The 25,728-nt window shown below is 40.1% G+C and overlaps 1 protein-coding gene and 1 long non-coding RNA gene across 10 annotated transcripts in view; one reads left to right on the top strand and one right to left on the bottom strand.

Moving 5' to 3' along the window:
- The window catches only part of LRRC4C (leucine rich repeat containing 4C), a 591,735-nt gene that overhangs the window by 43,188 nt on the left and 522,819 nt on the right, over positions 1–25,728 (bottom strand). The window lies entirely within an intron of this gene.
- On the top strand, positions 782–23,773 carry LOC310681442. Of its 3 annotated transcripts, none has more exons than XR_014513278.1 (5): positions 782–937; positions 6,059–6,130; positions 9,355–9,499; positions 13,572–13,618; positions 23,653–23,773. It is a non-coding gene; the product is annotated as an uncharacterized lncRNA (long non-coding RNA). The 3 variants fall into 3 exon arrangements; XR_014513279.1 differs by lacking the exon at positions 23,653–23,773 and adding an exon at positions 18,138–18,518; XR_014513280.1 differs by lacking the exons at positions 13,572–13,618; positions 23,653–23,773 and adding an exon at positions 18,138–18,518.

The following is a 25,728-nucleotide window of genomic DNA, read 5'->3' on the forward strand; positions in this document are numbered from 1 at the left end:
AAGGTTTGATTTAAAATATTTTGAGGGGAGTGTTGTTGAAGCTGCAAAATAAAGTAATCATGTAATTATCTAAGATCTTAATTACAGAAGAGCTTCTCCTTAATGCCAAACACTTGTGCACATACGCTAACATCTACTTGTTATATGTAGCAGCAAAATAGCTTTCCCATGGGAACTGAGAGAGGGAATACTGGTTGGAACTTTCCATTAACAAAGAGGCATCATCTAAGGTCATTGTTCACAACCAAAGCAGCAATATGAGAAGAACCCAGACAGCAGATCCATAGACTTTCATATTTACTGAAATAGTTTTTATTTCTCACATTTACATGTCACTGTTTACTCTCTCTTGGACCCAAAGCAGTATTAATGTGCTTCCCAGCAACCTCCTATCTAGGCACTGACCAGACCTATACCTGCTTGGCTTTAGCAAAGTAGAGACTTTATATGCCATGGAATCCTGTTTATAAGTATATTCCAAGTTGTGGAACTATTGCCACATTGGCAAATATATTCTTTAGTTCATTTTCATTAGCCTTCTGGTGTTATGTGATAAATATAGGAATCATGCAAAGTCTTCTCTATATGCTAGGGGTGGGGTAGCTCTAGCCTATAGGCCAAATCCAGCACAGCACAGATTCCAGCTTGGCCCATGAGACTGTTTACCTTAACCTCCTGCCTTGACAGGTGTGGGGCAGGTAGAGATCTGGCTGGATTGGCAGTTGCCATGGGGAACGTGCTTACGCAGCCAATCCCTGCAGAATGCAGAGGTGGAGTCACCTAACTGCCATCGGCTGATGGACAGAGAGTTCAACATTGCTGGATTGGCTAGGCAACAGTCACAATCAACAGAACAATGATATTCTTCTTGGATCTTCAAGTGTCCCTGTGCAACAATATGTTTCCTGTTGATATATGAATTCATCTTGTTTTATTGGTAAGATGGCAACATAGTTGGTAACAATTTGTGGGTTAGCTGTGGTAGCAACATATTGTATTTTTGAACACTGTAGTAGTAGATATGGATATAGTGGTACCTCGGGTTAAGTACTTAATTCGTTCTGGAGGTCCGTTCTTAACCTGAAACTGTTCTTAACCTGAGGTACCACTTTAGCTAATGGGGACTCCTACTGCTGCCACCGTGTGATTTCTGTTCTCATCCTGAAGCAAAGTTCTTAACCCAAGGTACTATTTCTGGGTTAGTGGAGTCTGTAACCTGAAGCGTCTGTAACCTGAAGCATCTGTAACCTGAGGTACCTCTGTACTTTGTTTACCTTTGCTGCTTGATAATCTGCTTCAGATAGTTCTGTCCAGATAATAACTTTTTGTTGAGCCTTACTGTTGCTCAGCCCAGCACAGAACAACCCAGACTATTTGGAGCTTTGTAGTGTTGCAGTTTTGTAGCCCACCAGGTCAATGAGCTATCAGTATAAGCAAGCTTGAGCTTGTGCCACCTAAAATAGTTGAGCTGTGCTCACATAAACTATTGGCAAAAGGCTATTCATTCATCAGCATGCTTGTCTCTGGTTTAAACCTTTGTCTACATAAAGGATGCTCAAAAATATCAAATCAGTGGAGGAAAGGAATTAGCTATGAAGCAGTACACTTTAATGAGAGCGCTCACTACTGTTGATTAGTAGGCCAATGTCCCAAAGAAGTAATCCTCCTTTACTAGCCTTAGAAATCAAGGCAACATGCAGAAAATAATCTCTCAGTTCTGAAGGGCTAAAGATGTTGTCTATAATTCACAGGCAATAATGAATTCTAAATCCTAACTTTCCTGAAGGCAACTCTTGCTCTCACCACTAGTCATCAGTATCTTCTTGCTAAAAATAACTCCTCAGCTCAGCTACAGTTTTCCATAGTTGTGCATCATTCTGCCTCCCTTTAATGTGCTCATTTAGTTGCGCTAAGTGATGGCAACTGGGAAGATTGCAAAGATGCCCATTATAAAAGCAAAACATCTATCAGATGACATTCCCCTCCCCTAAAGCAGTCATTAAACTGGATTACAACCACAGCAGTTCAGCCTTGGGCTGCTGAAAAGCAAATTGGACATTAATTGCTGCATTTGAGTGGTTTCTCCTGCACGATTATCTATAATAATATTACCATAAAGGCCTCGTAAAAGGTGCAATCCACTGTCTCCCACCTACTAAGAAAATAAACACTTTGCTCAGCAAGTAGCATCCAATTATAATGTGCCCAACACTTTGTATAACCTCGAGGGTGTAAAAAGAAGGCAGTTGGTCTTTGTTGGTGAAGTTCAAGCTCCCTTGTCTGGTGGCTTCAATTTAAACTGACCTACGAAACACTGAAGTAGCCTGATCAATCTAATACACCCAGACTGTACACAGTTCTCTAGCCATGCATTGTTTCTCAGTGCTTTGCTTGATGTGTTTCCTCTTTTATAGCCCACCATGTGATCATCTGGTTGGCTGTGATATACGGCTGATGTGTTGCATACAATATGAGGAATAGAGTAAAATGGGTGTGGTGTAACATACTTCAGAGAGTGATCCTCTAGACCAGTGGTTCTCAACCTGTAGGTCCCCAGATGTTGTTGGACTACAACTCCCATCATCCCTGAGCTCTGGCCTTGCTAGCTGGGGGTGATGGGAGTTGTAGTTCAACAACATCTGGGGACCCACAGGTTGAGAAAGGCTGCTCTAGAACATGTTACTGTACTGTCAAATTGCCCTATTATGTACAATCTGTATACCAAGTTTAAACTGCAGTGGCACCTTCAAGCATAGTACGAACCAGCATTCCTAAGAGTGCAACATTCAAACACACAACAGATGTCCTCTATATGTGTTTATGTGTTCATATGTGTGAATGGATGGCAATTTGGAAGCTGATAGTTAATGGCATGTTCAAGCAAGCGGTGCCCTTTCTTACCTTCTTCAATGTGCCCAGTACTTTCTGTGGTGTTTTCATCTGAAGCCTCCACTAGTGGCCACTGCCAGAGGCAATGCATGAGGTTTAATGGCCCAATGGACTGATCCAGTGTGGGAATATTTCTCCTCCTGTGCAGCATCCTGTGAGATCTCTCTATCTCACCAGCTGCTGCTGCAGTACAAATCATATTGTGTATAATGGCATGTCTGCCTTGGGAATTTATGGGTATGCACTGCGGGCAATGGTGGCGATGACGACAGATCAGCCAGAATGCATACACGTTTCAAATTGCTGGAAATCCCCACTGGGTTGTACTGCAGGAAAAATGAGAAAGCCTGCTGGCTGCTGCCAGCCCACACACTGGATAATCTGTTTCTCTCTGCAATGAGCAAAGTAAAACAACACTAGGCAATGATGAAAAGAGGAAAAGGAGCAGCCTTGAACTATCACTTCCCTCAATGTTCCAGAGGATAGCTCTGTACCAATGGAAACCAATCATCATTGCTTGAATTCTCATCTGTTCTGGCAGAACAGCTGAGAAAGAAGGAAGGAGGGAGATTTTGCGGTGGGCAGAATTAGGGACGCCAAAGTTTCCTGTCATTATGTGACAGTGACAAGCAATTTATGAGCTCAGAGTTCAACACGGAATTATTACCCCTCCAGAAATAACACAGACACATGCATTTCACTAATTGCAGTTGTGCCGTGGCAAATTCATTTTATCTGCCATAACAGGGAAGCAAGCAGAATTCATCAGGCTTGCTCACAGATAGAAATGGGAGAGAAATTAGATGCAGTTTGCAGTTAAAGGTGAATCTGTAAAATTTACACTTTCCAAAACCACATGAGAACCAAAACACCGCCATCCTTTGAAATGAACGCATATCTGAATTTTGAGATATAGCTCCCCTATGAACCAGTGTCAGCACAAATGCATCTGTTAGGGGAAAGTATGCCATAAAAATGAGTATATTAGTTGAAAATAACGTAAAACGTGCATTATAGTAGGAGAAATCACTTGCAAAAATATGTACATTTGTCAAATGCTGATGGATTTTCATGTTTTTTAAAAAATAAAAAAGTGCAAATTGCTGCAGAAATGTGGAAAACTGAACTTAAGATAGGAAAAAATGAGAAACTGAGGGAACCAAAATGGACAGCTCCTTCCATCCCTATTCACTGCACATTTTCCAGGCAAAAAATTGCTCATGTGAGTTATATGCTGTATTCTATGAAGCTGCAAGGATATGTTATGCAACTGAACTGCCTGCTTTTTTAACAAGAGAGTAGAAGCTGTCTGGTTCTGCAGATTACAGGTTTGAAATGGAAGTCATTCACTTGTGCAATATGCTCACACATATGCTCATGAGGATATTTTTTTCCCAGGAACAATCCAATAACTAAAACATGAAACCTATGATTTCATTCTTGAGCTATTGCCATCTTTATGCTTCAGCAGAAGCATAAAGTAGAAGCCTTTGATGATGACTGCAGTGTCTAGGCCGATTCATGTGTGGAAAGGCAGTATTTTGGGTCCTGGGGTGCTGTGGCTTCAGAGGTCACAACTAGCACTTTGAATTGAGCCCAGAAAGTAATTGGCAGCCAGTGCACATGGGCTAGAATCTGTGTAAAATGCTCAGATCTTCTGGTCCTAGTTAATAATCTGGCAACCTAGAGATTTCCAGGGCATAGGCGACTAAAACCATGTTATTTCTGTCCATACAGGGAAACTAAGCAAGGGTCAGTAATGGATCCATAAGTATTCCCCAACCTTTGAGTGAAACTTCTTCCGGAACAGATAGAACAGGATCCCATAAATATGTTGCTTTGGGGGCACTATGCTGGGCAACATATTCTTTCAGACAAAGCAGCACATTCTGTGTTAGTAGATGGGGGTGGGAGTAGGAGGAAGGGGAAACATTGTTGATCTTAGTCCCCCTAGTTCCCTTCCCTTATCCAAAACTCCAACTTCACTTCCTTCATTTTTATTGCAACGTCTAGAGTCTGACAGAAGTGCCCTGCCTGTGTTGCTTGATGACAGGATTTCATTAGTCTATAATGACATTTTAGTGCTTGTTTTAATCATTTCAAGTGCTATTGCGTCCTGCTGTGAGAGATTGTTTTAAATACCAGAAGGTGCACTGCTGGGGTAAGGGCTTCCCTTTGCACATACCAATATATGCAAAAAGAAAAAGAAAAGCAGTTGGGTGATATTTTGCATGGTTTATGAGGAAATATTAAAAGCCATAAGACAATATGAATTGTTTTCAGATTAAAAGCTGGCAATGGGTATTATTTACATAACGTTAACATTACCAAAGCCACAGAATATGGGATATAATCAGGGCTTTTCCCCCAGCTGGACTTACCAGAACTCAGTTCTGGTACCTCTCAGGTGGGCAACATTGCCATTCTAAGAGAACAAGGGAGGTGTTCATAGTGAGTTCTGGCACCTCCTTTTCTAAAAAATATAGTACTGGATATAATAGACACCAGAGTCATCAAACATTTTGGGCAAGAGGCATATTTGGAATGTGGAAAGAGTGCTGTAGGCTCCAGTTACAAACTGCATGTCATGGGGCATGGCATGGCACTACATTGTTGCTGTTGTTCTGTGGGACTGTGGCATAACACAGTATGGGCATTGCACCACTCAAAACAGAAGAGTGTGTGCCCACTTCTAGCATCCAATGAAATGTGGTCATGTTTAAGGAGCCATGTTCTTGTAGGAGAGGGTGAGCCAACGGACTCTAATTCACTGTGGATTTTTGAAGGGATATTTATTGAGATATTTTGTGGGTGTCATGTTGATGAACCTAGAATAACATGTTCAAATCAATATCTTATCTGTTCTGGAGAAAATAACATCACAAGGGGTGAGCGAGCAGAACCCTAACCCTAAGCCTCAAATATTTTGTCGATAAAATAGTGGGGCTTGGGTTTCCTGAGAGAGTCAGGTCTAACAATATTAGCAACCCAAAAAGCCCCAAAAGAAGTTATGGGAACTGAAACCTAGAGCATGAGTCATTTTCAGATCAGTTGTAAGAAGAATTGCACAGCATCTCCCCTTCCTGTAGCATCAATTGTAGTTTGCAACAGCAATTTTTGCATGCGCTCTTCCTTCTATTCTTTCTTGTTCTTTGCCCTGTCCTAACAGGTCATAACATAAAACTCACAAAGGCTAAAGAGTGAAGATGAGCTCAACTAACAGTTGACAATGAGGCACAAGGTAAATGTAGTTTATAATAGGACAGACATATGTCCTGAATTTCCCAGACGTAGATAGAATACAGCAATTGGAAACAGTGTGTGGGCAGAAATCACTGAAATGTCCAGGAAAATCCAGACCTATGGCAACCCATGTTAGAAGTCTAGATTTTGGCAAATTTCCTTTAAAACTAGCTCAAAAAGTCAATATTTTAAGATTTTGCAAAGAAAGCTCAATGACTTTTGCATCCGGATTTTCACTTTCTGAAATATGGCAACCCTGGTTTATAAGTACATTAATTCAATGAGTAGGAAGATGCTCATGAATCAAAGTTCCCAAGGAAAGTTAGGAAGCAGGCCCAGAGACAGAGGGAGGGTGTTTTGAATGATAAAGAACTTCTAAGTAGCAGCCAACTTGGACTAACAAATTCCAGGCATGGAATGAGTCATTTTTATCTTCTTACCAGGTCTCCTGCCTATATTGGGTTATTTTCTTTTTAATTGGTTTTTACCAACGATTTTCTTGTGTAACAAATTGTTATTTGTGTAACAAACAAATAAACAAAGAAAAGTACATATGGTGTCTCCACTTTTAATTCACAGTCTTTTTCACAGTTCGTTTGCATTCGGTATGAGACACTGTTGTCATATACATTATGCAGTTTTATGTCTTCCCTGATCAATGTAAAGAAATAGCATCTTAGCCTGCAGTCTGGCACTTCATCATTCTTCAATATTTTCCTGGCAGGACTAGTGGAGCTATGCCAGAAGACTGTGGAGATTTGTGTATATTGCATGGCAATTCTTCAAGAGATTTCATGCTTGGTGGCTTTGGATATTGGTGGCTCTTCAGTCAGTCTGCACTGAGGGTCCTACCTCCCAAATCCTAGTTTAACAGTGGCTGTGGGTGTCATTAAAGGGACATAGGTGGTGCTGTGGTCTAAACCACTGAGCCTCTTGGGCTTGCCGATCAGAAGGTTGGCAGTTCAAATCCCCGCGACGGGGTGAGCTCCTGTTGCTCAGCCCCATCTCTTGCCAACCTAGCTGTTCGAAAGCACGTCAAAGTGCAAATAGATAAATAGGTACCACTCCGGCGGGAAGGTGAATGGTGTTTCCGTGCGCTGCTCTGGTTTCACCAGAAGCGGCTTAGTCATGCTGGCCACATGACCCGGAAAAACTGTCTGCAGACAAATGCCGGCTTCCTCGGCCTGTAAAGTGAGATGAGCGCCGTAACCCCAGAGTCATTCACGACTGGACTTAACAGTCAGGGGTCCTTTACCTTTACCTTTTTAAGGTTGTCATTAAGTTTCAAGGCTCATACCTTATTTCTTTGTATAAGACCTCAGCTGAGTCAGAATCTAAAAAGCAGCTTGAGACTGGAATTATAACACTCTTTTTTTTTTTTTTCAATAATTTTTTATTAATAGGCCAATCACATCACATTATTCAAATCACATTAATTCCAAATTATACAGCCAAATTTTTAAAATTTTTGGGGGGTACCCATATATCAAGCTCAGCACGAGTCCAAAATTCCAGATGACTCCAGACATCACTTATTTGCTGCTTTTATTAGACAGTTCCATCCAGTTCGATTCGGATAGATCTTTATTCCTTCTTTCTCTTCTTGTTGTTATCATTTATTCCTTTCTTTGCGGTCTCTGATGGTTTCCACAAACAGATTGAAGATTTAGCGTCCCTGTGTGGGTATGCTGCCAAACTCATATTATTCAGGAGCGACCTCTGTCAGCCTTCGGTCGGTCCATTATTTTTCCCAGGCTAGCCATAGATCAAACGATATCGGGGGCTCTGTCAGGTCCAACTTGCATTCCAGCCTTCTTTCTTTTTCAAATTCCTGAATCTCCTCCCCCTCATCTGTTCTCTTGCTGGCCTGTCTTTGCGAGACGCCATGTTTTTTTAACTGCGTCATAAAATTTTCCTCCTTCTCGCCTTTCAATCTTCTCGTATTGTAATCCTTTCCCCACACAGTTTTAAAGTTCTGTTTATGTTATTTAAAACGCGACGATCTTATTTCTTTCTGGGGTGGAGGATTATTGTAATCATATCATATGAAGGGATTTAAGAGGATTTTTCCCTCCACCCCCCCCTTCGTTCCAGCCTTACGTTCTCATGGTGGTAATTCATCAAGAGATTTACTTATCCATCCGTCGCTCCCGGTCACAGAGATGCATTAGTCAGCAGTCCTTATCTCGAGCCTTACTTGATATATGTGCTTCAGTCTTTCTTCCAATCCGTTATCGCCAATTAGTCCAAATATAATTCCAGACTGAAGCAACCAGCACGCGCTGATTGGAATCGGCGTCGGGAAGATCTGAATCCATCGAGGGCTTGTGCCAAGTGTTCCACACCCCCGTCTCTCGGATCAGGGGGTGCATTGAACACCGCTGGCAAGGGCAGGCCCCCCCATGCCCTTGGGGGGGTTTAGGAAGGCTGCCTACTTCCCATAGCAGCCCCTTAATACCTCGTATGGGTCAGAGAGATGTTATTGTCGGCCATCTTCCAACGCGCCACCTAGTGGCCCCCCGGAATTATAACACTCTTATCTTTACATTACGCCTATGTGGAGTTTGGCTGGAGCTGTTCCAAGTCAGGGGTCAATCTTTCACTATATCCTGAAAAATATCCTGAAAAGGAGGCTATCAAATAATCTAAGGTTGTGGAGAAAGTAGTGATCTTCTTAAATTTTATAATTACCTGGCCCTTAATACTCAGGTGAATTATGAATTATCATTTCCCCAAGAGATTCTGCTTGCCCTCAGAATGTAAATCAAACTTGTCAGCATGCCTGTGAATGTGTAGTTTTGAAGGGTGCTTGTCTGTTCATAGAGATTTCAAGTTCCTAGGAATATACATATCCCAGGACTTTTTGGAGTTGATATACTGGGGAGAGCATGGTCAGCAAAAACACAGGCAAGAAGAACACTTTGCATTACTTGGGGTCACTCTGCAAGAGAACATCATTAGGCACAAAACCTTGTGTTGGTTCCCCTTTTGTTCTACCCTTACTTGCTACAGCAACCCACACAGGACATATGCTCTTTCTCCTGCTGTCTACTCCATATGCATCTCAAGATGGCTAGCTTTGATTAATTAAGATGATTAATCTGCAATCAAATGATGCCCCAATTTATCACAGTGTTTATTCAGTTAAAATGTTCATTCCCCAAAATCATCCTGTAACTCTAACATCTTCTACCTCAGTTTGCTTGTCGAATTTGCTTCCAGGGATCATGAGTCATATCTGGGGAATGAACATGACTGGCATTTTTGAGTCAAAGGGTTACTCCTCTGACCTACTTCCAACAGGATCAACAGCTGCAGGCTGGATATGGAATGCGCAGATAAAACACCGCTAGACAGTTATATGCAGGTAAGATGTTTGGTTCCAGGTTTTCCCTCCTTAAAAATAGTAACAACAACTCTCAACTGTGCCTCTACAAATGCTAAGATGAGCAAACATGCAACGTACTTCCACATCAAAGAGATATAAAGAGGCAAATTTTGATCAGTGCGGATCTTTTTTTCATTAGCAGATGAGGGGGGAAAATAATCAGTTGATTTGTATATCTGAAATTGAAAGAGAAACTGAAAAAGAATCCTGCAGTGAAAAGCCACTTCTCAAACCCCTGTCCACCACAATAATTTCACTGACTCATTTAAGCAACAATAGCATCACGCTCTATCTACAACAATGCCATACAAAGAAATGCAATTTTATTTTTATGCTGTTGAACAGCCAGTAACCTTCTAAGACTATATTGTAAATTTCTAACAATAAAGTTTCCAGCTACAAAGGAGGAAATTCTTTTGGATTGTTTTGATATGTGCAAAGGCTACTTTTTATGTACATATTTTATTTGCATTAAACATTCACCACTCTAATCATGTTACACATCTGCTAAGATGAAGTCTGGCCCCCTCCACATCAAATTCCCTGTTACTAAGACCAGTCAACTTATTTTGACACCCGATAAAGAAAATCTCTTGTCTCTACCACTTCCTGGCAGTAAAAATGTAATAATCATAAATTGTTCCCTTTCATGACACCCAAAATCAGCTGTCCAAGGCAGCCACCTCCACTCTACTTAATTGTTAGGCCATCTGTGGCTAAGGCTTCCCTTTCCTCTTTATTATCTTATTTACTTGCTACAGGTTAGTGAACAATAGAAAAACATATCTCCCTTAGCAACCTAGTATTTGATTTAGTGGTTGCAGCTTTCAGAAACAATTTAACATGTCGATTTATCCTGCATCCTCCTTTGCATTCAGTCCAAATCCATAATAATTCCTCAGACCTGAGGGTACATCTTTGGATTGTCATTGAGATGACAGAGCAAATTTATAAGAGCAAAATGCGGTAGGAATCATGGCATCTATTTATAGCCAAGTCCCCCAATATCTCTCCCATAGATAAACATTTCTACTTATAAAAACCCTTCCAAATATATTTGGTTCATGGACAAATATATTTGGTTCATATCTGGGCATTTTGCAGAGACCAGGCTCTGAAATCAGTCTAGTAATTTTGGCCCAGAATAACTGATGACAGGCTTCAGGGGACTTGATCTCGACTAACAGTGAAATCTTAATATCCTATACATGTCTGCTTATAAATAAGTTCTATTGTGCTCAGTGCGATTGGAGTGCACTGGATTGTAGCCAATATTAATGCTCTAGCTTAAAGGTAAAGGGCGCTGCGATACAATGTACTCTGTCTTTCTAATTAATAGTAGTGGTCTCCAAGGCTGGGGTCATGGGTAGCTGTGCCAAAATCTTGGTTTACAACACTTCAGAACCTGGAGCATGGAGAGAAAGTTTTTATACTAGGCCTGACCAGAAAATTAATACTATCAACAATTACAGAAACTTCGGCAGAACAACTCTGTTATCTTCTGAAAAGGCCCCAAAGGCTGAGCACATGCATTTTATGGGTGCTCACCAGCCTCAGCCCTGGAGCCATTCACAATATCATTCAAACCTATTAGTAAAATAACCCTTCCATAACAGTCCTGGACTACTGCAATTTGCTATATGGGGGGCTGCCCTTGAAGACTGCCGCCAGAAATGTGGATGCTAGATTAGTAAGTGGGGCAGCCCAATGGGACCTTGTTTTGCTGGTCTTTAAAGCACTGCACTGCCTGCCAGTGAGCTACTAGGCCTAATTCATGGTGGTAGTATTACCATATAAAACACCCAATGGCTTATGACACAAATACATCAAATTAGGACCTTCCTCTGTATCAACCATCTTGAACCTTAAAATAATCAGGCAAGACCTTTTTGGTGCCCCTACCAATAACTGACCCATGACAGGACCTTTTCAATGGTGCTTCCCTGTTTGTGGAATTCCCTCATTATTGACTTTCAGGAGAAGGTAAGAACATTACTGTTTAACCTGGCATTTGATGGCCGAAAGATGCTGTTCTTGGCAACCCTGAAAGAATGTTTCAAACTATTTCTAGAATGTTTTGAATTGTTGTTGTTGTTGTCGTCGTTGCATTTGCTACCCTGGGCTCCTTCAGGATGAACGGCGGATATAAACTGAATCAATAAATACATAATATTCTATACCTTAACTACTGTTCCTCCATTAAAATAGAATTTCCTCTTCTGTCCACATTTTTATCTGTGATCCAAGTACATCTGCTCCCTCAACTTGGCAGCAGGAAACCATTCCCAACAGAGGGTGAAAAAGTGCTTATTCTAGACACACCTTCATTGACAGTAAAGGGCACTTTTTGCAGACAGCCTGTGAATAGGGAATTTTAGAGGCTGCCAGTTTGACGTTTAGGGAAAATAAAAACACCAGTTTAATAAAATGCTCCAACAGTGCAGGCAAACAGTATGGAATATTACATTTGTCCTCCTCGAGGAAAAAAAAAGCCCAACAAAAAACTCAGTAGCATCAAGGTTTCAGGGTTGCAGAAAGTTTGTTGAGAAAGAAGAGCTATGCTGGTCTGAAATGCTATCAAAGAAAAAGTGAGCATCACCTCAGAAAATAGTGTCCAGGTAGGAATGATTTTTAATGGTTTTCTAACGGGGCCCAGGTGGTTCATTCTCAGCTTTGCAACAAAATACTTGTGTGGATCTGCACAACTGATTTAATCTTGCCACACTTTGGTTTTACTGTTATAAATTGATAATCACACCAGAGCCCAAATTACAGAGGAAAGAAGAAGAAGAAAATAAGAGGACTTAACTCATGAAAGGCACTACAGAGGGGGTGGGCGGAATTCCTTCCATAGTCAAATCCTGTATACTGTAGGATAAATATTTTGTCATTTAATACAATAATTCACTACACATTCATTGTCTTGTATGCTAAAATGGCAGAATAGTAATACAACTGTATACAAACAATTACAAAATTATGGGGTAAAAAAAATCAAAAAAATCTCAGATGTTAATAGTTTTGGGGAACATGAGTAAAATGTTTTTCGCCCAGTGCTGAAAATATATTAATGAAGTTAGTAGTACCAGGTGAGCCTCCCTGAGGCGAGAATTCCAATAAGTGACTAAGGATACTTAAGGAACTTGATCATGGTGAATTCTGGTACAAACTAAGGCGCCATGTGCACTATATATTTAAAGCAGTATCGTATCACTGTAAACAGTCGTGGCTTCCCCTAAAGAATTCTGGGAACTGTAGTTTTTAAGGGTGTTGAGAGTTGTCGGCATGATTGTATTACCCTGAGAGAGCTACAATCTTCAGAATTCCCTGGGAAGCAGGTTTGATTGTTAAACCATTCTGGAAATTGTAGCTCTGTGATGAGAATAGGGGGTCTCCATGCTCCCAGTTGCTATTGTAACTAAGTTAAAGTACTTGGAAATTAAGTAATCACTCATTCTTCTCCTGTCTACCCATGCCTCCAAGTCTCTCCTATGTCTCATTTCAGTGAGTCTATTTTATATTGTGTGCATCTTAGGACTAGCATCCGTCATACTGGTACTATGTAAAGTCCTACATACATAAATATAACAACAATTTGGTGTAATCTGGAACTACTTTATCATTCAAATACCCATGAAAAGTGGAGGTGCAACACCATAAATTCTGTAGCCACATAATAATGATGTTTACGTCAGATGGTATTTTCAAGAGCACTCAAATATTGATCTAACTCTGCTCCAGTGGTGAAGTCAATGGGAATTTCACCATTGATTTCAGTAGGAGGAGAGAAAATCAATTCCCAGCACTTGTGAAAATTTCACAGTCGGTCATTACTGATTGAGAGAATATTCAAAGAACTAATGATGGCGGTTCAGTTTAGAGCTTCATATCCCATTGCGCACCCCATGAGCCACTTGACTCTCTGCTTTGTTTGGAAATCTATATGTTTAGCATTTAAAGCTTTTTTTGCTTTCCTTGCTTCACACCTAGCAAAGGCTTCCCCCCCATGTGCTAATGGTTTAATTATATTCTTTCCCCTTCATTTCTTTAGGAGTCATCACTAAGATTAAAATTCTTGTTCAAAGCAGATCTACGCAAGTAGGTGACTTTAGGGTTCATTTTCTAATTGATCAAACAAACTGCTAATTAAATGCATCTGTGCCTAATCAAAACATGGCTACATAAGCACAGTGTATCATTTAGCTGGGTGCATGAGATTGTATTCATCAAGGGGAATGAAGACTCAGCTTGATTAGTAAGTGGTGAAACACATTCAAATCCTTTATTTAGGCCAACTTATACCAGAAGCCATGTTTAATTATTTATGTAGATTTTTTAATAAAAGATATACAAGTTTTACTCCTTAATATGATGTGTTCAGAGTAGCCCAACAATGCTGCTAATGATGCTCTTGCCATTTTTAGTCTTTGCAACCCTTTGTGAAAGAATAAAATTCTCCATGTTTCAAAGAGTCATATCTATGTATGTGCAAGCATAGAAAAAACAGCGAGGGAGAGGCGTTCTCTTATATACTGAAAAGTGTTGTGTGGAACTGTTCAGGCCTATTCTTTTGTGTTGCTGCAACTTACCTGTTTTGGTGCAAAGACAGATCTCCTGCATTGCAGAGACTGGAGAAACACGGGCTATTTAGCTTCCACTTTCAAGCTTGCTTAACTTTACTCCTGCATAGCTGTCTCTTGGTATCTTCTATTCTATACCACCCTTTCCTTTCACTTCCAAACTGCATGGGCAGATGGCTGGTACCTGCCATTCTCCACTTGACTATCTTGACTCGTATTTTTACTAGCACTCTGTTTTTTAAAATTCTTCTCTTTAAACTCTTTTAAAGAATTCACTGTGGAAAGGCTTTGTCTTTTTATTTATTTATATTATTTTTAAAAATGGTGAAAGGAAATACTTTCCTTTAAAACAAAATTGATGAGTGCATCGATCTCAGATCTTCAGTAGCCACCCTCTCTGGCTTCCTTCACTTCCATTAAAGCACATGGAAATGTGTCACGACGTAATGTCTGCTTTTTTGTGGTGATGTGTAAAATGCTATGCTATGGGAGCCTTTTTGGTTGAAGAGAGGGATTTTAAAAAATAACAATATTTAAACAAAAAATACATATAGAAGAAATCCCACAGGGCTTTTCAAATTGTGAAGAAGTGTTTTATTGGGGGGTGGGAATGTTTTATGGGAAGAATAAGAAAAGCCCACAAACACACTGATGTAAACTAAATTGAATCCCACACCCATCAAAATTTTAAAGAAATTCTTTAAAAAATAAATAAATCCTAAAGTGTCCCACAAATGACAAAGAAAAATAGAAACCTCTTTTGTGACCGAATAAAACTCTCAAGGAATTAGAGAACAGGTTTTGGTACATTGGCGGTACAATTTCATCCTTTAATGGACTTGTTTAAAAGCACAGGACACTTGCTAGGAATTCCCTGACTTCCACTCCATTTTTACCAAGATTCCACCCTCCTTTTCTCAGACCTCTGCTTTCTCTTTCCCTCCAAAGTTGCTTCATTTTATTCCTCTTTTGCAGCCAACAATATGCAGTTTCTCCTGTCCTGAAGAGTGGAAGTTTGTGACCTTTCATATATCGCAGGGTGTGTGTTCCATGCTTGCTGCCTGTGCTCTGTGGGCAGCTTCAGACTGATGCACAATGTTTGAAGCTGCTTTCAGAACACTTGAGTGCATAATTCAGGGTGGATAATTGCGTGTGTTGCACCAGAAGTAGCAAAGAGTCTGGTAGCACTTTAACAGATTTATTGTGGCATATACTGTAATGCAACAATTAATCTGTTAGTCGTTATGAAGCGGCAAGGCTCTTTGTTGTTTTTACCTTCACATAACTATGTCTGAAGCCACTTTCTAGTATGCATGGTGCTTGTCCTTGTCCTAAAGATAAACAAGTCATTTTCATTTATCCACCATCACTTTGTCTCTCTCATTGCTCCTCTGCTCCTATGCTGTTTTGTGTGTGTATATATATTGCAGATGTTCTAGTTACTGCTTATTGATTCTGGTGTGTTTCCACCTGTTGTTTCGTTTATTATATTATTTTGACAATACCAGAAGAAAAGGGGGAAAGACACAAAAACCACAGACATACAAAAATCAAAAGTATAAATAAAGTCAATTATTTATGCTATTTACTCTAAAGCATCTGTACCATATAAAATCTTAAAATATTCCAAGGCCACCTTTTGATTGGAAAAGCAATATGCTTTTATGCAATGTCCAAAAAATGGTTCCCAACTTAACATAAAAGTATCTTGTTGCTGTCTTTTATTTTTCTCATATAGTATGTCCACTTTGCCATTAAAGCAAAATCCCAACTTTTATTTAAGCAATTCTTTTGTTTAGTGTTCTTTGTGATCTCAGTATGCTTGACACAATTAACATATGAAACCCATTTCTTATGTTTTTGTCATACTAAGCCCTCCATATAATTTGATAAGGAGAAAGCATGGAAGATACTGTTGTGTAGAACAAAATGCCCCTTTTCACAATTACCTGATGCAATGTCCTAGCCTCCTCATTAAACAGCAACCTAGCTGTCGTATTTCAAACATCCTCTGTGTGCTGAGCAGTAATTCTCTCCTCATGGCTCTGTTTTTCCAGAAATAGTGTGGAAGACTCTTTTACTTTCTGGGTGGTTGAAAGGTAACAGCAGGCCATTTCCCTCTGTGTACATGTTGGATATGATGTGCTGTTGTACAGAATGTGTTACGATTGTCAAAACACTGCCTTTGAAGTGTGACCCAGGGCCGCACGCCATCACCAGATCATACGCACACACTTGGGGAGGTGTGCACTATGTCTTCACGTCCCCCAGCATGTGTGTGCTGCGGCGTCATGCCTCCAGCATGCTCATGTCACTCGCTCACATAGCGGGGCATGGTGACATGGTGTGTGTATACCAGGGGGGCATGATGATGTAGCACATGCATACCCCACGCCATGCACATGTAGCTGTGCTGCACCTTGTGTGTACCTGGCCCCTCCTTTGAAATGTTGAGGGAGCTATGGCACCCAGAGCCCCTATGCTAGAAGGGGACCTAAGCACCACATGGCCACACTGGAATGGGGAATCCTCTTTGAGATTCCTCTTCAGTTTAATTAGAGAATAAACCATTTTACTTTATTTTTATGTAACCTACCTGTTTTCTTTCTCAATTATAATATCAACAGAGCTTCTTAATATGGACAATGGGTTTGAATGTATTCCTTCTCTCTCTCTCTCTCTCTCTCTCTCTCCCCCCCCTCTTGCAGTGAGGTTCCTCACTTTTCATGGCAAATTGGCCTCTAATCCCATACTGGCTGGGTGGTGATTGTGGCCCCTCAAAGGTCAGTCACCATCACCCGGGCACCCAGGATGTGTGGGGCCACTCCGACTGGTTACATTGCAGGGTGGGATTGCCGCCAAAAGCCTAGTTTTTGAACCATTCAGTCAGTGGGTCACTAGTAGGTGGAGTCTTGTGGTAGGACCTGGAGTCAGAAGCTTCCACTCTGGTCTGCTGGGCAATTTCAGTACAGTCGGCAGAAGAGCACCTATGGTTAAAAGTGGTGCGGTCCTCTTTTTCATATGCAGATTTTACACTTATTCTGTTCCTTACGTAGTCCAGCTCTTAAGCACAGCATTGGCAATCTCATTACTAGTGCTGTGTCAATAAATTCTGGTTTTTAAAACCACCATTTAAAGTGAAAATGAATTGTATTTGCAAATTATCAATGGGTCTAGAACATTTCACTGAAATTCTGAAGGAATACTTTTGAAGTGGCTGGGATTTTTTTGTGTGATGTTTAAGTGTCTCCTTTTCATTCTACAATTCTCCTCTCTGGTGGTCTACACTTTCCCAAGTGTCTCCACTTAGTCTAGTTGTCTTCTGATAGACTTTCTTGTAATGTCAGAAAGCTAAGGAGACTGAGGTTTTTAAAATGACTTTTCTTCCAAACAAAATCAGGGAGTGCGCCAGTTTCAAGCACTTGATATCCACCCTCCTCACCTTTCTTCATCAAAGGGGAAGGCATCCTCTTCCTATGGGTCTTTTTTAGACCAGGAATCACAGGTAGCTGGAGAGACTGCAGAATGATAAATACTTAACAGAGAACTGTTTTAATGAATGAAAGTGGGGAGGGAAACACACCTCTCTTGGCCACCTTGAAACAATAAGGTAAGCCCAACACATGGAAATTATACAGTGCCCTGCAAACAAGGCAGGAAAACAGAAACCTCTTTGGGGAATACAAAATCAAGGACTGTTTTCTGTACAGTATTAGTCCTGTCAGGGTTTTGGATAACTGTCAGTCTTTGAAGTTTAGAACTGTTGTTCTTGTTTTGTCAGCAGCATTGTGCCACTGTCTACCATTTACTGGGAAGTGGGAAGAGTACTGTTGCACTCACAACCTGCCTGCAGACTCCCATAGGGATTTGGTTGGCTACTGTGAGAACAGAATGCTGGACTAGGCAGTCCTTCAAACCATTCCATCAAGGCTCTTCTTAAGCACACATCAGTACATTTTTACTTTTCCGTGTTGAATAACTTTAAAGTTGTTGCCATAGCTACAATCCATATTTTGCTATGTGTTCTTTCTTCCCAGAATTGACTCCCTTTGCCTTCATCCTTCAGACAGCTAAGATGCAAGGCACACCTTTCATACCAAACTGGCTGTGGCGGTACAAGAGGCAAAGCTGTAATCACATAGACACTTCCAAGAAGACATGGCTGGTGCTCTGCAAACATGCCCTTAGAAAAGTACAAATGGGGATGCCAATTCTGAATGATTTAAAATTGTAGAAACAAATACCATGTGACCCACAGTATACATCTAGGTTCCCCAGCTACTGAAGTGTTTTTACAACCTACTTTCCAATGTTGCTGCTTTCCCTGTATGCCTCCGCACGGTAGACATAGCTGAAGGGCAAATAGGCTATGTTTTTCAAAAGGCTTATTTTATAATTAAAGACTCAAGTGCTTCGTGTGGAACATGAATAATGTATCTTATAAATCTTCTTTGATATATGTATACACAATACTGAATCGTTATTTAGTGGTAAAACTAAAACATGAAATAAGTAAAATATGGCCTAAAATGAATAAATGTGCATATGTGGGAGGAAAAGAGGCCTCCAAGATATGCAGCTCATAAAATTGCAGGAGGTTATTATTATTAGGTACAGCACCTTTCAAAAGAACACTTTAAAGTCATTTTCAAATAATTAAGATTGAGACTCAATATTCCTGAGAATGAGTTCTAATGTTTTTCAAAGACTGATTTAGAGTGGTAAAAGAGGCACTTTCAGCCATTTTTCAGTATGGTTTGAGCCTCCTTTACGAAGTTAGCCAAGGGTTTGCATCAATTGGGGTCACAATCCAACAAAAATGAAAACGTTTATGCTTAGACACATGACCACCTTCCATACAGCAAAGTGTTTTCCATAGGTTCACATGGTAGGGAAACAAGAACTCGTTTTTTTCCAAAATATGCCAAGCAGTCCTAAGTAATTTCTATTTCCTCCTTCCACTTTCTGACACAAAGCAACAGCAGGAAGTACAAATATGCCTTAGGTGGCCTTCAGACACATAGTTCTGCAGTGCATAACTTAGCACATCTTCCTGTCAATAAAATGTTCACACACAGTTTATGTCCTCTCCAAATGTTGTATAACAATAGGGCAAACAGTTTCATATAGAGTAGCCAAAACCAGTTATATATACAGCTCCGAAGGCATAAAAATAGTCACCCCTACAGAAATGCACAGTACTTTTGAGACAGAAAACACAGGTACCATAATGACTTTTACTTATGCAATGTAGTTACTAATGCAGCCAGCATTATTGAATAGACAATATCTTAATGACTGAGTTATTGGGCAAAAATTAAGTCCATATTCAAATATGTAAGAATCACTATAAAAATAAAACAGCAATGAGAAAGAAAATATTTGATCAAGAACAGTGATTAGTGGAAAGCCACTAATATTGGGATAATGGAATCAGTGTAACCAAGCAAATGTTAAATCTGTTGGCACAGTGATAGATGAGAGAGTGGATAATCTTGGGATTGCAATGCAGGCTGCAGTCAGAGTTGAGGGATCCATCCACCGAATTCAGCCTATTTATTATAAAGTAAAATGGATGCAATTAAACCTGCAGAATGCCCACATGCTAGGTTATCTACTGGACAATTCTACTTATCACTTGATAACCTGCATTATTTTTTTAGATTTTTTTTTTTTTTTTTTGCAAGTGCTGGAAAGTGACATAAAACTGTCATAAATATTAATATGGTTTACAAAGTTACAACCACTGGTAGATTGTCTTTTGAAGATCATAGCTTATTTTCCCTTCAACTACGTCCTTAAAACTTTGTGACTAGCATTCTGTACTATTTGCAGGTTCTGAATGATATTCAAAGGCAATCCCCACCTAAAAAGTACTGCAACAGTCTAATATGGAAGTCGCCAAAGTATGGATCCCTATGCAGGAAAAGCTTTAGCTGGTGAAGGGCTGGAGCTGGAAATACACCCTCCTAGCCACTATGGTCACCTTGGTCTCAATGTGGATCAATGAAAAGCTGATTATTTGCATATATTGAACTCATTTTTGACCACATAAAAACTGCATGAATCTTGGTAGAGCTGTTACTTCAAATGGAGGGTTCCTATTACTAGTACAGAGCTCAGGAAACACACATGTAAACACTTTATTCCAGCTTTCCCTAACCTCTTGCCTCTAGATGTTTTGGACTACAACTGCCATATGTCTTGATCATTGGAAAGACTAGCCTATTCATGCAACGCATGAAATGAATTTAAAGGAAAGGCAGAAATAGGAAATATGAGATTGAGCTGTTTGACAAGAGAATTTCCAAATTCTTGGTAGTGCAGAAGCCTAAAAGTTTGAATTTCAGTAGATCTGAAAAGTGCTGGCATCTGGGAATTTGAAGCATTTACAAATACTTGTCATAATGTTAGAAAGGTAGACCTTTTCTAGGTTAATGTATCCACATTCTTCACAATTCAACAGATGCAGAGAGGGTGCTGATTCACCAAAGTGAAAGAAATGAAAAGACTTCAAAATTCGTAACAATAGTGAAAAAAAATGTTAAACCAGACTAATAAAACAAACACCATGATCACAATATGATCGTGATAATATCAGATTTTAGTTTCACCATTAAAACATCTATTCAGCATAGCCAATTATATGTTGAAACAACGGTGCTGATGTTGTCATGTAGCATAAGGAGCAGTGTAAGATTTAAACGAGACTCATCTGCAATCAGAAACCTGAGCACTAAATGTGACATGGAACCAGGGATGGTGTGAAATTTTCAAGGAAAATTCATCTGTCTTGCAGAATTCCCATTTGGATGTCAAATGACTCATCTCAAATGAGCTTTCTTCCAGAGTTCCCTCTGCATGCTGAACAGAAAAGGATTCTGAATTGGACCTCGGGGCTTATTTTTCACATATCAGTGATCTGGCACAAAGAGAGGAAACTGTTGCCCAATTCCTGGATATATGAGAATTCCACTTCTATGCCTTTGGCTGCATATATTGCCTGATATGAAAATCCAACAGATGCCCAAAGTGCAGTTTTTCAGCAGCCCTGGAATAGGCAACCTGATTGTCTAAACACAAAAACTATTTTATGCCAAACACCCTTGAATCTCACAAGAGATGCTTGCATCTCTATTAAAGTGAAGTGTCTAAAGCTATACTTCAGGGACAGAACAGAAGGGTGGTATACAAATTTAATAAATGGTAATATTAATAATATTGAGCATATTCTATGCAGCCAGAAGCTGCACTCAAATGCAGCACACATTCATTTATTGTCATTAATTAGCATTGGAAGTTTGTGGTGAAATGGAAGGCTATTCATGTCACATTTCTTCCCATATCTGCTTTGTGCCAGTTTGAGGAAGTGTACATCTGATGTGACATGGATGGATACACACCCAAAACACAAACGACACAAACACACCTCACCACAGACAGTATTACCAAGAAGTATGGCAAAGCTTTTCCTGCAGATTTTCCAAATGGTAAAAAAGTTATAGTTTCTCCCTCCCCACCGAAAACTTGCCATGCGAGTGAATAGGGAAAACAAAGCAGATTGGAACCCAAATCACAGACTGAAGCAGTCTGAGCATATAGCGACTTGCTAATTGTAACATGAATAAAGGGCAATTAGAGGAGGAGAAAAACCAGTGTATCCACAGCTTGGAAGTAACAAAATCTATTCAGATCTCATGAGCACTTGAAAAATGGCAGCCTTGAGCACATTAAGTTGTGGACACGGAGCTACATCACAATGGATCTGATAGCACATGCAAGAAGATACCATATTTTTCCATGTATAAGACTTTGTTGTTTTATTTAAAAATTATGCTAAAAATTGGGGCTTGTCTTATACACGAATAGTGGAGAGTTGGGATGGAAGATTGGTGGCGAGTAGGAGATTGTCAGTGGCCTTTTTGTGGATTATTGGTGGGTGTAGCAAGGTCCACTGGCTATTGGCAGCTGCGGCAATAGGGCGGGCGATTGGTGCTTGCTCTCAGCAAGTGTTCAGACATTTGGTGGCTTCGTGGGTAAGCAGTTTTCGGCAACTCCCCTCCCCCACCCAAAGCTCAATGAGTCTGAGCTCCCTGAAAAAAAGCTCTGGGCAATTTCCCCCCATTTTCTCAATTTTTAGTCTCAAAAAAGAGGGGGCGTCTTATACACAAGGGCGTGTTATACATGGAAAGATACGGTACCTTTGCATGCAAACAACATATATAATATACTTTAAAATATAACAAATATACTAAAGTTAGAGTCTAAGACCTGCAACATTATGTGGACTGTAAAGGTGGGATCATGCAAACAGTCTGCCTTGCCATTAGCGTCTCCATGTGACAGCTCATTAGACTGGCTCCTAGCAATGGAGTCAGGACCTAAGTACATTTGTGTTAGCTGGAACATACAAAGCAAGTAGGAAACTCCTGCTGGGAACTCAGGGAGAAAAGCTCTTAGATGTCTCTGCACAGGGCTAAAGAAGTGTTCGGGGATAGGTTGCCCCATAGAGTTCTGTTGCAAAGTTGCCATTAAACAGCCAAAAGAAAGGCACCATCTGAGGTGAAAAACAAAAGAATAAAACCGGTAACTGGTATGAGAGCAGAATACCTGCTGCTAATAGCAACAACGGCAGCTCTAGGTAGCATGGCCATTAAAGATATACAGGGCTGCCAACCCAATTGTACAAAAATCCCAGCGAAAGAAAAAAGTCGTGCTTTAGTCATTTCAGCGGCTATGGCTTCTGCAGGGCTGGTTCAAAAGGGGGAGGGTGTTGTTTTTCCTGAAGATTTTTTGCAGAAGATGCAAACTGAAAAATGCCCCTGAAAGAAAGGAGAATTCACACCTCTCTAATGAGGTAAACAGGCACACCTTTCATAAATTCATTAACAGTTTATGACCATATTTCAGCTGGCTGCTTTTCTTCTAAGCTTGGGAGTACTTATAAACTGTGTGAATGAATCTGAAAGTGCTATTAGCAAAGCCCCTTGCACTGGCCAGATGCGAAGCTATTCTCCCTGTAAAATTTTGGATTAGGGTGCAAAGGACAACCAAAATGATCAAGGGGATACAGGGGCTCCCCTATGAATATAGGTGGTGGCATTTGGGACTCTCAATTTAGAAAAAAGCCAAGTAAGAGATGATATGATAGTAGTTTATGGAATTATGTATGGAATGGAGAAAGAAGATAAAGGTTTTAGAAGAGGTGTAGAAGACAGATGGAATGATGACTGGACAACAGCTAACAGAAACAAAATAAAACATTTTTGGTAGGGTGTGTGTCATATTTTCAAACATAATCTAAAATTCTGTTCTTATGTTCAAATGTGTTCACAGGAAAAATTCAGAGCCGTTCCTTGATTTTAAGTATGACTTTCAAATAAAAATCCTTCCTCCTCTCTGCCCCACTCTGTGTGGTCTAGAAACCTGTTTCATTGAAATAAGTCCTCAGCCCTATTACTGAAAATATTGAGGAAAATGATCTAACATCTATAATGAAGACAGTGACACTCTGAAATAGCTCAATTATTGTTATTTTTTCTCTCCATTCAGAAATGAGTGAAGAATAAAGAGTAGATTATCATCTGAAAAGGAAGAGAAACACCTGTGGAAGGACAGTTCAGATTCCTGCCAACATGCAGATTGGAGCCAAATGGATGCTACTAGACAAAGGTGACTATTGAAAGCAAAAATAAAAATAAGCCTTTTCCTCTGACATGAAATTCCCACACCTGTTAAAAGCTACCTCTGAAATAAGAAAATAGATTATAATTTATTTCTGTATGTATTCTGTGTGAACCTTCTAATAACATCCCAAAATTTAATTTGCATCAATTGCCCTAAATCAGCCAGTGTCCACTGCAATCTGTGATAATGTCAGCTGGACTTCTGCCCCTGTTGAACCTGACATACAGTGATACCTCAGGTTAAGTACTTAATTCGTTCTGGAGGTCTGTTCTTAACCTGAAACTGTTCTTAACTTGAAGCACCACTTTAGCTAATGGGGCTTCCTGCTGCCGCTGCGCCACCAGAGCACGATTTCTGTTCTCATCCTGAAGCAAAGTTCTTAACCTGAGGTACTATTTCCGGATTAGTGGAGTCTGTAAACTGAAGCGGATGTAACCTGAAGCATATGTAACCCGAGGTACCACTGTATATTTAATCACCAACCACTCAATTGGCTCATTCTAAATTTTTCTAACTATATATGTGAATAAAGGCTGCCTTCCCCCCAACCCAAACAGGAAACTCACTTCTTTGAAAAAAGATGCAAACATGGATCTTCATCACCTGACTCCGCCTGAAGAAAGAGAGTCAGTACAATTCGACTTCTTCTTTCATACAAACTACAATGAACATTTCAGTTCTTTGCATCTATAGCCCAAATCTTGATCTCAGCAGCTAAATACCAAGAGAACGACTGAGGAGGAGTCACATCACTGTTGGATCAGAACTGATGCTGTGAGGAGGAGGAAAGAGGAAAGCTTTGGCACACTTCAAATATATGAGCGTACCTCCCCATGCTGTCCTCTTCAAACATCATAAAGAATATATCCTTATTCCTTCATGCCACAGGATGAAGCACAAAACACTGCAGAGGACTCCAATGTGTTTTTAGGGAGATGACAGAAGAAAAAAGAAGTTCCCTTTGCTTGCTACATGTGTGTGGTATAGATATACACTGTAAAATGTAACTGCAGTAGTTATACTGGTTTTCTCAGTGCACTATGCCTCAAACTTTCAAGCCTTAAACAACATACTCTAATTTGTTTCTTATTGAATTTACAGCAGATTTCTACTTTGCTGATTGGAAAATCAAGCCAGTTGTCCATGTCATGTGTTGAAAGGGTACTGACAATTCCTAAAATGGCTTAAAATGATATTATAGGTGACAGGAAATACTTTATATGCTCAAGTAAACTCGGAGGAGATACAATAAACTTTTGCATGCCTTCATCCTTATTGGTACAGTAAGCATCTAAATTATGCACCAACCTAAAAGGTTGAAGCCAAAGGGTTGGAGTCACCCTTATCAATAGTTTTGAATAACCTAGTGTGCCTTGGTGTTGGAGAATGTATCCCATGCCATTTCATGGCAACTTGCTAAACTCTGTGATAGTTCCATTAGATTCAGGCTCAAAATTCAAGGTCAAAGGGAAGGGCCAGCAGATGCTATGTAATGAAAGATCAGTTCTCTTCCCTGTGTGCCAGGGTCTCCAGCCACATCAACGGTGTCCAGGAGATGCACAGTGGTTGAATTCTTGCTCCATCAGTGAAGTAGTGGTCGTATTTCTGTGAATTACAACTGCTCTGGGATGGTGGGGCCACCCAAGTCTGGGGAGAAGGCAATGGGCTAAAAAGCTTTATGTATTGGCTATTATGCTATTTCAATGAATGGAATGGGCTAATACACAAGAGCAATCAACTGCAAATGATCCTTGTACCACTACCATAGTAAATTGCAGCACAAATCTTTTTGAGGCAAATTGCAAGAACACCTTTAGCCAGTTAAGTTAAAAACAAAACAAAACTCAAAAGGGTTAGGACTTGAAAAACAGCCAAGCAAACAAGCATATATATTTTTTCTTCCTAAGGTACTATAACTTTGGTGTTAATCAGAAAAAAGCT

This window comes from Podarcis tiliguerta (genome assembly GCF_965153285.1).
Source record: "Podarcis tiliguerta genome assembly, chromosome: 1".
Classification (NCBI taxonomy): domain Eukaryota; kingdom Metazoa; phylum Chordata; class Lepidosauria; order Squamata; family Lacertidae; genus Podarcis; species Podarcis tiliguerta.